The sequence below is a fragment of the Podarcis cretensis genome (genome assembly GCF_951804945.1).
Source record: "Podarcis cretensis genome assembly, chromosome: 12".
In the NCBI taxonomy this organism is placed as follows: domain Eukaryota; kingdom Metazoa; phylum Chordata; class Lepidosauria; order Squamata; family Lacertidae; genus Podarcis; species Podarcis cretensis.
This window is the reverse complement of record NC_137181.1, coordinates 33,833,454-33,848,125: the sequence shown is the minus strand read 5'-3', so window position 1 is coordinate 33,848,125 and position 14,672 is coordinate 33,833,454. Positions and strand designations below refer to the sequence as shown.

General features: G+C 43.2%; 1 protein-coding gene and 1 long non-coding RNA gene across 3 annotated transcripts in view; one reads left to right on the top strand and one right to left on the bottom strand.

The window, feature by feature from the left end:
• LOC307199859 overlaps window positions 1-14,672 on the top strand; it is a 531,299-nt gene that overhangs the window by 283,260 nt on the left and 233,367 nt on the right. The window lies entirely within an intron of this gene.
• Window positions 1-14,672, bottom strand: part of HDAC9 (histone deacetylase 9) — a 474,032-nt gene that overhangs the window by 456,518 nt on the left and 2,842 nt on the right. The gene's annotated exons all lie outside the window — the stretch shown is intronic.

Sequence of the window (14,672 nt, the reverse complement as noted above, 5' to 3'; positions counted from 1 at the left end):
GAGCAGCAGAAAACAACCTTTCTCCCTCCTCTATGTGACATCCTTTTATATATTTGAACATGGCTATCATATCACCCCTTAACCTCCTCTTCTCCAGGCTAAACATGCCCAGCTCCCTTAGCCGTTCCTCATAAGGCATCGTTTCCAGGCCTTTGACCATTTTGGTTGCCCTCCTCTGGACACGTTCCAGTTTGTCAGTGTCCTTCTTGAACTGTGGTGCCCAGAACTGGACACAGTACTCCAGGTGAGGTCTGACCAGAGCAGAATGCAGTGGCACTATTACTTCCCTTGATCTAGATGCTATACTCCTATTGATGCAGCCCAGAATTGCATTGGCTTTTTTAGCTGCCGCGTCACACTGTTGGCTCATGTCAAGTTTGTGGTCAACCAAACTCCTAGATCCTTTTCACATGTACTGCTCTCAAGCCAGGTGTCACCCATCTTGTATTTGTGCCTCTCATTTTTTTTGCCCAAGTGCAATACTTTACATTTCTCCCTGTTAAAATTCATTTTGTTTGTTTTGGCCCAGTTCTCTAATCTGTCAAGGTTGTTTTGAAGTGTGATCCTGTCCTCTGGGATGTTAGCCACCCCTCCCAGTTTGGTGTCATCTGCAAATTTGATCAGGATGCCCTTGAGTCCATCATCCAAGTCGTTGATAAAGATGTTGAATAAGACCGGGCCCAAGACAGAACCCTGTGGCACCCCACTAGTCACTCTTCTCCATGATGAAGAGGAACCATTGATGAACACCCTTTGGGTTCGGTCAGTCAGCCAGTTACAAATCCACTGAGTGGTAGCATAGTCAAGACCGCATTTTACCAGCTTCTTTACAAGAATATCATAGGGCACCTTGTCAAATGCCTTGCTGAAATCAAGGTAGGCTACATTTATCTACTTGCACTGGTGTGCTTTTGAACTGCTAGGTTGGCAGGAGCTGGGACAGAGCAATGGGAGCTCACTCCATTGTGGGGATTTGAACTGCCGACCTTCCGATCAGCAAGCCCAAGAGGCTCAGCGATTTAGACCACAGTGCCATATATTTCATCAAACAGCAGGGAAGCTGAAACAGGAATTGTGATGAGCTCTATGGGGCACATTCAGATGTCGGGAATATTGTGTTAGTTTTCCTGAACAGAATGTGCCTGAGTACAAGGTCCGATCAGGATTCGTTTTCAGTATCTGAATATAGAAAACTGCCTTGTACTGAGTCAGTCCATTGGTCCATCTTGCACTATATTATCTGCACTGACTGGCCATGAGAGCCAGTGTGGTGTAGTGGTTAAGAGTCTTGTAATCTGGGGAACCGGGTTCGAGTCTCCGCTCCTCCACATGCAGCTGCTGGGTGACCTTGGGCCAGTCACACTTCTTTGAAGTCTCTCAGCCCCACTTACCTCACAGAGTGTTTGTTGTGGGGGAGGAAGGGAAAGGAGATTGTTAGCCGCTTTGAGACTCCTGAAGTGGAGTGAAAGGCAGGATATCAAATCCAAACTCTTCTTCTTCTTCTCCTTCATGACTCACCAGGGCTTCAGACAATGCCAGCACTACCTAGAGATGCCAGGGGTTGAACCTGTAACCTTCCACCGGCAAGGCAGATGCTTTTCCACTGAGATATGGTCCCTCCCTGAGCACAGTTCACTGTCTTTCTACATTGCAAGTACACTCATTTTCTCCCCAGCTTTCTGCATTTTAGCAACCTGATTTGGAGGTCTAGTGGATGGGGAATTGCTCAAAGAACTACCAACAGATCCTCATCGACCTTGTTCACACCACTTGTTCACAGTAAATATATTGTGCCGAAAGCCTTGTTCTAACCCACCCTGAAGTAGCACTTGTAGTGTTTGCCACCCACAATGTGTACAAATTAAACTGATGCTTGTAACTCAGACTCCCATGCCATTTCCCATAGTTTTACTTTTTCATAAACAGTCAGAAGCATAAACTATAGTATACTACTGCTTTCATACTGATGCTTTCATCTGAGAAAAAATGATGGAATAAGCTGCCACCTAGAGTTTGAGAACCGGCTTGATATTATGGCTATATTTTACTTATTGCTCAGAGATAGTACTTGTGGTTAGATAGCATTGTTTTGAAGCACGACTCGAGGCGGGTACGACGCAGATGCCAATTACAAACAAGACTGAAGACATGCCACCCTAATGGATGGCATCTTTGCTGTATGGTGAGATTTATATATCCCGCATCACTGCAATAGATGCAATAATAATGGTAGCTTTCAATATTTCTGCAACACAGGAGCTGTTCATCAGGACTAGGTATGTAATTTGTTGTGTCGGTCGTACTGCTTTAGGATATAAGGGGCAGATCACATATTTGACTTCTCAGGGCACCTCAATTTAAGAAGGATATTGACAAGCTGCAACATATGCAGAGAAGGGTGACCAAGATGAGAAATGGTCTGGGAGCGAAGCCTTATGAGGAATCGTTGAGGGAGCTGGGTATGTTTAGCCTGGAAGAGAGGAGATTGAGAGGAAATATGATCGCCATCTTCAAATATCTAAAGGGCTGTTGCATGGAAGATGGAGCAAGCTTGTTTTCTCCTGCCCTGGAGGGTAGGACCCGAACCAATAGATTTGAATTACAAGAAAGGAGATTCCGACTAAACATCAGGAAGAGCTTTTTGGCAGTGGAACAGGCTCCACTGAGAGGTTGTGGTCTCTCCTTCCTTGGAGCTTTAAAAGCAGAATGGACATCTTTCATGGATGCTTTGTTGAGATTCCTGCACTGCAGGGAGTTGGACTAGATGACCCTTGGAGTCCCTTCCAATGCTAAAATCCTATGGTTCTATGATTCTATGACCTACAAAACTGCCATGTCTTTGAAAAGGACTCAAGCTAAATGTGCTACATTTCTATATGGAATTTTGCCTTCAAAGGGGATATTAAAATGTACACACACATTTGGAACCTGAAGTGGTACAGTCCAAAATAAAACTTTTGCATTAAAATGCTGATGAATTTTTAAGAGGACCTTTAAAAAAAATTCTCAAGGTAATATTGAAACATAGAGAACTGAATTCAAGATTGGAAAAATGGAAAGTGGACAGAAAGTGAAACTAACTTATTCACCAATCCCTAGCTATAAGTTCTTCATCTTCTGGGTCAGACCAAAAGTCCATCAGATCCAACATCCTGTTTTCCCCAGTGGTCAACCAGACACTTTTGGGAAACCTGCAAGCTGGGAATGAAATAAAAGATCTCTCCCATTGTTGCTCGTCAAAGATACACTGCCTCTGAAATCAGATGTTGCAAATGGCCATCAAAATGAATAGCTGGGAATTTGTCTAAGCTTTTTGGAAACCACCTAAACTAGCAACCAGCAGTGTGTGGCAACAAATTCTATGAATTCATTATACATTATGTGAATAAGTACTTTCTAGTGAAGTAAGTGTATGGAATTCTGGGATGCGCTCTATGTTACATTTTTTAAAAAGAGAGTACCAGCACAGTTTTTAACATGATTTGAGTTTACAAAGCTGTAAATCGAAAATGAAATTCAACAAGTCTGTACAGGGACCTTTGACATACATCTATCTATTGGGAAATTGAAAAATATTCCTTACTTTGAACCATTAAAAGTATGTTTCTCCTTTACACTATTGCATCAGCAGCAATTGTCGAGCAGTATCTGCCACCTCACAAAGTCTCTGGCAACTAGAAATGTCACTTACGTTGGCTGCATTGAATTGTTGCTGGACTTATTTAAAATCATTTGTATACCTTTTCAGGTTTCAAAAATCTCTACATGCTGTGTTTCCATCTAAGTTATATTGTTAATGCTGCTGCTATTATTAGCATGATTTTATTTTGCGAACCGTCCTGAGACCCCTGGGTATAGGGCGGTATATAAATTCAATAAATAAAATAATAAGATAACAGAACGCTAGCCAAATGCAGTTTTTGAGTATCCAGAATATTGTTCGAAATGTTGCCTTGCTGAAATCTCCAGTTTTTTCACCAACTCCACCAGCCCTGTTCAGCCTACAATTCCCAATGGGTTTTTGTATATGCAAGCAACATGCCTTATTGAATGAAAGCATTTTCCTTCATTTAACTTTTTTAAACTTGCTGCTTGCATGGGATTAACACATGCAATGCAATAAACTGACCAGCAGAGGGATTTATAGTTCTATTGAAGCTCAAGAACTAAATAAGCTTTGAATGCTCTGTTTTATTTAACCATATAATAGCACTTGAAACAGTCATGGCTCCCCCTAAGGAATTATGGGAGCAGTAGTTTGTTAAAGGTGGTGACAGTTTTTAGGAGGCCTCTATTCCCCTTCCAGAACTACATTTTCCAGAGAGTTTTCACAATCAATTTCACAATCAATTCCACTTTAAAGGGAACTCTGGGAATTGTAGCTCTTTAAGGGGAATAAGGGTGCCAGTGTGGTGTAGTGGTTAAGAGCGGTAGTCTCGTAATCTGGGGAACCGGGTTCGCGTCTCCGCTCCTCCACATGCAGCTGCTGGGTGACCTTGGGCCAGTCACACTTCTCTGAAGTCCCTCAGCCCCACTCACCTCACAGAGTGTTTGTTGTGGGGGAGGAAGGGAAAGGAGAATGTTAGCAGCTTTGAGACTCCTTAGGGTAGTGATAAAGCGGGATATCAAATCCAAACTCTTCTTCTTCTTCTTCTCTAGCAACGCTCACCACCCTAAACAAACTACACTTCCCAGGATGCTTTGGGGAAGTCATGTCTGTTTAAAGTGGTAACATAGCACTTTAAATATAAGATGTGCATGTGGGCCCAGCGCCCTCTAGAGCAGGGGCAGGCAACCTAAGGCCCGGGGGCCAGATGCGGCCCAATCGCCTTCTCAATCCAGCCCACGGATGGTCTGGGAATCAGCGTGTTTTTACATGAGTAGAATGTGTGCTTTTATTTAAAATGCATCTCTGGGTTATTTGTGGGGCATAGGAATTCGTTCATTCCCCCCCCCCAAAAAAAAATATAGTCTGGCCCACCACATGATCTGAGGGATGGTGGACCGGCCCACGACTGAAAAAGGTTGCTGACCCCTGCTCTAGAGCATTGTGTGGGACCCTGGTCCAACCTATGGATCTTTTATGTCATATATCCCCCCCCCCATAGGTTTAACTGCTAAGGAAGCCTTACCACTCTGATATTGCAGACTTTTTGTAAGGAGGCAAACACCTCCTGACTTTCAAAGGCTGTTTCATGCTGTGATAGCTGGCCTTTTTCAACATGGTCTTTTTATGTTTTTATACTAATGGGGTTTTTAGAGGGACGCAGGTGGCGCTGTGGGTTAAAGCCTCAGCGCCTAGGACTTGCCGATCGAAAGGTCGGCGGTTCGAATCCCTGCGGCGGGGTGCGCTCCCGCTGCTCGGTCCCAGCGCCTGCCAACCTAGCAGTTCGAAAGCACCTCCGGGTGCAAGTAGATAAATAGGGACCGCTTACCAGCGGGAAGGTAAACGGCGTTTCCGTGTGCGGCTCTGGCTCGCCAGAGCAGCGATGTCACGCTGGCCACGTGACCCGGAAGTGTCTCCGGACAGCGCTGGCCCCTGGCCTCTTAAGTGAGATGGGCGCACAACCCCAGAGTCTGTCAAGACTGGCCCATACGGGCAGGGGTACCTTTACCTTTACCTTTACTAATGGGGTTTTATTGGTCAAATTTTATTTTTTGGCTTACCTATATGTTAAGAAAGGTAGAGTAGTACATTTATTGAATAATGACAGAATGTCCTAGTTTATGGTGCCTGATCCCACTGTATATAAATTTAAATAATAATAATAATAATAGTAATAATAATAATAATAATAATTTATTTATACCTCACCCATCTGGCTGGGTTTCACCAGCCACTCTGGGCGGCTCCCAACAGAATATTAAAAACACAATAAAACATCAAACATTAAAAACTTCCCTAATAACAATAGATACCGGTAATAATAATTTTTCTGGGTGACCTTTTTAGGTTTTATAGGGGTCATCAATCTCCATGCCACTGCCTTTAAAAAAAAAAAAAAAGCTTCCTACTCAAGTAGCTGTCTAGATATCAAGTCAGAAGCTGCCTTGTATCAAAGTTAGACTACTGCAAACAAGTATCGTTTACTCTACTGGTGGCAGAAGCAACCTGGCCTCCATGCAGGTTAGGCTGGTCAGCTAAATTCACACCCAAATCCACACTTTCAACTTTGTTGATCACTTTGGCACAACTTGAATGGTAAACTTCTGATTGAAGGTGTAAAAAAAAATTAATAATGGGCGAATCTAAACATGGCTGCATACACACCATAAATTAACCCCCCACCAAGAATCCTAGGAACTGCAGTTTATCTTTAACAAATCTACCTTTAACAAACTATGGTTCCCAGAGCTCTTTTTTGAGGGGGGGGGGTGCTTTAAAAGTATGGTGTTATATAATGTATAATATAACATGTTTATTATGTATACAGTGGTACCTCAGGTTACATATGCTTCAGGTTACATATGCTTCATGTTACAGACATGAACCCAGAAATAGTGCTTCAGGTTAAGAACTTTGCTTCAGGATGAGAACAGAAATCGTGCTCTGGCGGCGCGGCAGCAGTGGGAGGCCCCATTAGCTAAAGTGGTGCTTCAGGTTAAGAACAGTTTCAGGTTAAGAATGGACCTCCGGAACGAATTAAGTACTTAACCCGAGGTACCACTGTACTAATGTATGGTGTACGCCACATGAAATGGTTATGGATGATGTGAGGTGCAAATATAATGGTGAGGCCAGGTCCCCAGGCTGCAGAGAACAATGCAAGAGGGAGGGTTCCCCCCCCCCCCTTCTGAGGTCTGAGCATGGTTAGATAGATGACACAGGAAAACCAAGCAGGGCATGATAACAGATTCTAAGGCTTGATCAGATGCTACCAGACCAACAACGGAAAAATGAAAAGAGTTCTACATGCAGAAACTAAAGGTAAAGGTAAAGGTACCCCTGCCCGTACGGGCCAGTCTTGACAGACTCTGGGGTTGTGCGCCCATCTCACTTAAGAGGCCAGGGGCCAGCGCTGTCCGGAGACACTTCCGGGTCACGTGGCCAGCGTGACATCGCTGCTCTGGCGAGCCAGAGCCGCACACGGAAACGCCGTTTACCTTCCCGCTGGTAAGCGGTCCCTATTTATCTACTTGCACCCGGAGGTGCTTTCGAACTGCTAGGTTGGCAGGCGCTGGGACCGAGCAGCGGGAGCGCACCCCGCCGCAGGGATTCGAACCGCCGACCTTTCGATCGGCAAGTCCTAGGCGCTGAGGCTTTAACCCACAGCGCCACCTGCGTCCCTGCAGAAACTAGGGGGCAATATAACAAATGACGTTATGCCCACATGGAGCAAAACAAGCTGCTCACTTGCTACCTGACAGTTTCTGTCTGAAGATGCCATCAATCGAATCAATGGCTTGCAAAGCAATAGGCTCAGTCGTGGAGCAATTCTCCTGCTCTTTTTTCTGCAGCCCTTCTGTCCCATAGGTTTCAATACAGCACTAAAAAACCCCCAAAAAATTCCTACTCCATTCTTCAGGTATTCTTAAATAATGCTACTGACAATTTAATATGGGTTACAAGACCTGAACAGCTATCAGTTTCTCTGCTAGTTGATATAACCCTTGTAAGGGAAGAAGCCCATTGGGATGAGCTCATGCATTCAGAAATGTGATCAGCTGCAAAGGGCTGATCTCTAAAAATTTATAATCTGTTCTTCCATCTCTCCACAAATAATTGAGATGGGTCTCAAAATAGCACAGAAAACAGACTTGGGGGAACTGCTTGGCACAAAAGGTTAGTGCCACATGGTATATAATGTCCCTCTTCTTGGTATCAGCCAATGCAAGGAGAAATTCTTTGAAAACCACAAACCACTGGTATCATACACATGGCCCCTATCCGGGAAGGGGCCCAGGAGACTTCTGGGGAGAATGTGGCCTTGGAGGCTCCTGTTTTGTAGTGGCAATTAATGTCCTCTGGTAGATGTGTTTTGGGATGGTGCTATTATCGAGAGAAGCCTCATTAGCTGCTACGCCATGGCTAAAGACCCCAGCCTGTGCTTTTAACCCATAGTTTTTTGGGTGCTAATCTGGTAGCACCTTCTAAGGTCTAGATTAGGTTGATACTTGTGGCAGCAAGTTTGTCATACAGCACAATGTTTTGGGACTGAATATCTGTCATGAGCCTTGAGATGCCATCGGGCTCATGTTGGCAGGCTGTGAAGGAAGATGAGGAGGAAGAAGGAGAAGATTGAATCCGGTGGTTTGTATGGTTCCAAAAATGGAAACCCAGATAAAAAAAGACAATGGAGAAACTCCCCTATGGGAAAAGTTCCCAACATTTGGAGAGGTGGTGCCATGGGGAGGTGGCAGTGGGGGTGGAGGCTAGGCACCCACAGCAAAAGTCTGGTGGGTGCCCGGGTCCCTGGAGATGGTGGCAGTGATAGGGTCTGATATGCAAACAGCCACCCTGATTGGCTGGCCTTCATGTATGCATGGAGGAACTGTACACACACAGGTCCTTTTCACATTGATGCTAATTCTGTGGTCGTCAAGAAGCATGGTGAACATGTACAATAGCCGACAGCCACATCGGATGTTCGGCTTCTGAAAAAATGTTCAAAAACCGGAACACTTACATCTGGGTTTTTGGAGTTTGAGAACCAGAGTGTTTGAGAACCAAGGCATTTGAGAACCAAGGTACCACTGTAATGAACATAAAGGTCAGCAGATAGTTTCCTTTTCACGTTTTCTAATTGCTTTAAAATGGTTAGTTCTTGGATGTTTTAATGAAATGCAAGCTGACTTTGGATGGGCTATGCCCCAAAAGATGACCTATAAATAATAATAGTATTTATTATAAATATAGGGGATTATTCTATTTTACCTAATTATTTAATTCATATGTTATGCCTGGCTGTGCCCCTGAAGACTCTCTTCACTCCATCAGTCTTTATTCATTAACTCTCTCATTTCCTGTTTGTTTGCTTGACCACAGCAGTTTTGTGTGATGTCATAACTGAAAATACTGCTTCAAAGCCTAATTTGAATTCATAGTTTGCAAACCATTATTATGAAGTTAGAACTAACCATATTTTCCCAATTAGAATATCATGGCAAACTACAGTGAGTGAGAAAACAGATAATATGTGAGCCTACATAAATGATCCCACGTGCCAGATTGTTTTGGTGTGTATATGTGAATTGAACCAATGTAGCAATATTCAGTCTCTTGTTTTTGCCAAGGAAACTTACATTCAAAGTAGGGAAAACAATGACTGAACATACTCAGCCTAAAATGTACATAGTAATTGTGTTATTTACTTATAGTTGTCTGTATGACAGATGGTAACTTCATTTGGTGTGGGTTGACTACCTTGAAATAATTTTAGAAATTCATTACCCTACCACCAGCTTCCTCATTTAGTTGTATAGGGGGTTTTTTAAAGAAAAAAAAACCTGTAGTCACTTCTCAAACTAAAGACTGAAAGTAGGTTCAGCTCCAGAGGAAATAATAAACCAAGGGCTTACACAGGGCTTACACAGAAAAACATGAGACAATGTGTGTAAGAAGGGAAATTCAGACAGATTATTGTACAAGTTGCAAAGAGAGAAATGAAGAAGGAAACTGAAACAACAGCTGGTACTAGAAACCTAGAAAAAGCAAAAAAGGAACTATATCAGGAACTTAAGTAGGAATACTGTCTTATATAGGACAAAAGGACCTATAGTGATTCTGCTTTATACAGTTGTAGGAATGGAAATAATAGAATTATTATTATTATTATTATTATTATTAGTTTATGAATCACTTTTCACAAATGTCTGAAGTCCATTTACAACCTTACAACAGGAACTAAAAATAGGTTTTAAAATGATAGCAAATTAACACCCAAGGACGTAGGAGCCAGCTCCTAGGGGCTGAGGGGTCTTCACCCCTGATAAAATATTTGAGGGGTCTGGTCCCCCCAAGGTTGATGGGCATTGCCATTCAAATAGTGTGTGCACACTCTATCATGTGATCAATTATGCAGGGTGGGGCTTACCTGGGTCCCCCACTATCTTATTCAAGTTGGCACCCCTGCCCAAGGGAGTGTCTTATATTTATTCAACCTTGTTGAAACAACCTTGTTGAAACAAAAGTGACTTAAACATGGGCAAAATGTAGTTTCTAGTTGGTTGAACTGCAACAGGATAGCTATAGTTAAGGCATAACACTTTGGTCTCGTTCACATGTCATGGTAAGCCAAACTACGGCTTACTACAACCATACATATGTTTGGGCTCCCAGAAGGAAGTTGACAGCCTCTTTGCTCCTTACTTTGCTCCCCATACCTATTTCTCTTTCCTCCCCACTTCCACCTCCAATCTGTAATTGCCACTCCAAGCAATTTGATTAATCAAGCTATTCCCAGTGACTGTGGAGCTGAAGTTTTGCAGGTGATCCCCAGCCTGCCTTGACAGCATGCTGGATTCCTGCTAGAAGCCAAACTTGGCTGATCATTCAATTTCTAATGATACAAGCTATGTACAGATTTGGAGTAAGCCCTATCGGATTAAGTGGAGCTGACTTGCTGCCAAGTAATTGCACATAGGATTTCGGTTGCAGATGTGGTAGAAGCATGTTCAGTGCAGGGAATGGAATTACCATTGTACAGTGCATAACCATGATAGTCACAATCACACCCCTTCACAAGCGTCTAAGTTTATACAATAATCTTATAATTATAGCGTCATAACAATTATGGGATGTGTTGCAGTAACCAACGCAGATCTCCATGTGTTGCCTTTCAGCTTGATCTACTATTTCCTGTGCACATACTTGGGAAATTATTTGGAGTGCTGCAATGTCTTCTTTCAGCCTGACTTAAATTATGTTTTCTGTTAAGTTCCAGTGTAGCAGAATTTGCACACTGTTCTCTTGAAACTCTTGTGTTTTCAGTGTTCCTAAATGTTTAACTTTGGAGCATCCAGTGGGCAAAAAGCTCCCCCTTCATGTTGACTGGGCGGTTTTAGGACACTGGAGGGACTCTGCTGTATAAATAGTAATGGGCAGTGCTTTTTCTGGGGGTACACATACCCCTAAACATTTTGTGAATCTAAGTTTGGCCTCATTGAGGGGCAGTATTTCAATATGAGTAGGAAAATGAGAGTACCCCTAAACATTTTTTTAGAAAAAAAAGGACTGGTAATGGGTCTTCAACCCCCTGCAACTCTGGACCATGGCACCACTGTGCTTAACATAAGTTACTCCAAATCCATTCAAGGTGAGATACCATTGTCCATTGTCTGTCTGCTTGTCAGAAAAGTACAAACCAAGTTTCAGCTTTCTCTTTTTATGAAACAAGACAATGCACGGAAGAAACTCATCTATCTCATCCAGGATTGGGAAACCGCAGGCCTGGGTCCCCACTGTGGGTCTCAATACACCTCTTTCTGGCCCTTGAGACTCTCCCCAGGAAACTCCCTTCCCTGGCCCTGTTCCACATGTTCCTCAAATGTTTTGCCTGGCTGGAATGTGTCCTTCAACTGTGATCATTCCTCTTGCTTGCCTGGATTGAGGATGGAGAGAGGTGTATTTGAGCGTTTAAGAAACTTCCAAATATGTCTGGAATGCAGTCTACTGTACAAAGCTAAAAGTCACATTAGATGCTTTGCCTGCTTTTCTCTCTAGCCACGGCCACAACTGGCATGTGCCCCCTGGCCCTAATCTTTTGGATAGTGTTTACCCAGTGTTGCAGCTAAGGGTCAAGCTACACATTAGTCACCATAGATTTGGAGAGATGGAGAGATGGTGTAGGAAAAAAGAAATATGTTGGTAATAGTTAGCAGCATATTCAAATTAAATGCTTAGGACCAGACACACCTCTTCTTGAGCAAAATGCAGCTGTGTTGCCCCAGCAGAAAAGTTTTTAGCCTTAACCCTTCCTCCCAGACATCATTTTACTGCCAAAAATCAGCCCCAGAAGTTCCCCTGACAGTGCTATTTGCAGCACTGCTCAACACTTCCTCTTTCAGTTCTAGGTTGCAGCTAATGTCACTGGGAAATCACTTCAAATTCACTTATTCTGCTTCTGCTCTTTATTGCTTTCTTTCCATTAACAGGCTTGTGCTAGGCTGGTACTTAGAAAATGAACTGTGGCTATTGCATTATTATTATTTATTAAACTTATTAGTCGCTTGTAACTCAAAAGGAGGGACGCGGGTGGCGCTGTGGGTAAAACCTCAGCGCCTAGGACATGCCGATCACATGGTCGGCGGTTCGAATCCCCGCGGCGGAGTGAGCTCCCGTCGTTCGGTCCCAGCTCCTGCCCACCTAGCAGTTCGAAAGCACCCTTAAGTGCAAGTAGATAAATAGGTACCGCTTTATAGTGGGAAGGTAAACGGCATTTCCGTGTGCTGCTCTGGTGCCGGTTCGCCAGAGCAGCTTCGTCACGCTGGCCACGTGACTCGGAAGTGTCTGCGGACAGCGCTGGCTCCCGGCCTCTAGAGTGAGATGAGTGCACAACCCTAGAGTCTGTCAAGACTGGCCCATATGGGTAGGGGTACCTTTACCTTTAACTCAAAAGGTTCCCAAGTGACTTAGACTGAACACGAACACACACACAACAACAGAAAAAGGGGGGATCATATAACACATTAATAACCACCCCCATAATAGTAATAGAAAACTTTGGCAGCATGGTAACAACAAACAAATCAATATTCCCATTAACCAGAAGACAGAAATAAAAACTCAACCCTGGCACCTGCTCCCTATCCCTAAAACCATCACAGTGTGGGCAGGAGGTATTTTGAATCTCGTTTCTGCCCAACCTAAAGTATGTGGCTCTTCCTCTAATCTCTCTTGGTTCAGAATGACGTGTCAACATAGTTTAGTAATGCTCCTTTGATGTTGCTTCCATTCCACTAATAGTGTGAACGGCTGAGAATAATTGGCAGAAGACAATTAGTGATAATGAAAACACATTATGGAATGTTTTGAATCAAATACTTCAGCTCCAGTTTTGTTTCAATGTCACTGGTTACTAATTCGTTTTGGGGGGCTAGCTTTTAAAGCCCTAAGTGGTCTGGGGACAGGATACTTTAAAAAAGGGTTGGGAGACCTGTGGACCTCCAGATGTTGCTGGACTACAACTCCCACTGCGCTGACCATTGGCCACTGGCTGGGTCTGATGGGAGTTGGTGTTCAGCAACATCAAGAGGGCTGCAGCCCCCCCCCCCCCGCAACTTCAAGGACTCCAATTCCATAATTGTCTATTCATGTCCATGACATGTAAACCGTCAGAAACCCTGTTCTGTGTCTCCTCTGGTGGCAGTCCTCTGTGTCTCCTCTGGTGGCAGTAAAACCTTGGCTTTATCTGAAAACTGAAGACACCTTGGATGTCTGCTCTGAGCTTGTGACAGACAAGCAGGGTAAACGTAATTTCACCAAAACAAACAAGTGTCACTTTGGATGTGTAGGAATGCATATATTCATGCTCAATTTGGTGGAAAGAATGCTGTCCATAAAACATCGCTTCATTGCTTGCTTGTGTGGCCTTACATTCTCTAATAAAAAATAATAAATTCAGTGCTAACATCTTAAAGGAGCTTCTTGTTTCTTGGCTTAACTGTTTTGGCTTAACATCTAATATTATAACCCAGGTGTGAATGAAGAGAACAATACAGCAGAAACAAACAGCCACAACCATGGCAATTCTGAAACTCTCAAGAGAGATCACAGAAATAAGCTGATGATGAAGGAATACATTTTAAGCTGCAAAGAGGCGACACACATAATACAGGGTGGGTGGGGAGGGAGGAAGGTGAGCAGAAAATAAGAGAAGGAAAGAATGGAAGAGAACGAAAATACCAAGATCTGTGGATTAGGCAAATGCTGATGCATCAGAAATGGCAGGTGCTGTTTCAGAAACGATGTACAACACTATTTATCCTTGAGGACATTTTGCTAGACCTCACAGTTTCATAGGAACACTGCTTCCTCCACCTTGTGCACCGGGTGGATTAATGGACTACTCAGCCAGGGAGCTTAGCAATGTAAGTGCAAGCTTAGAAATAAGAGCCCAAGTGGCTACCACCAAGTGCAAACATGGCAACTGAGGAATATGCTGGCCATATATTCTATTTCACAGAGACCACCTATCCCATCCAAATCCTAATTAAAAATAAAGAACCATAGGAAGGGAGAGCAGGGGCCTTGAAATTGCCCAACAATGGTTTAGCTCTTGGACAGCAGTATTCCCTACTATGGTATTTGTATTTTAAATTTTAGTAATTACTTATACATTTGCATCTATACATATTAGCACATGCAAATTTTATGGTAATCTGTGTTTTCTCTTTTTAGCCATGCATTTCCTCTCTTTTCTTTGGCACAGCACACATGGTGGGGATGGACAAATCAATTTCAGTTCCTTACCTTTCCAATCTAAAATGCAGCTCATGATTTATATATATTTGTTTGCAACTGTGCCAAATAAATAAGGTTTTCCCAAGGATTTTACCTAACAAAATGCATTATTCGGTGCTATTTTTACTAATGCTTGCTTCTTTTATGAACACATTACACAAATACACCTTTTATATGTATTTTATGGTTGGAGAATTGCGCAGAAAATTATGAGAAGAATAATTTCTGAAGGATGGCTGTGTTTCAGTTTGTATACTTTTTTTGAGAAGGT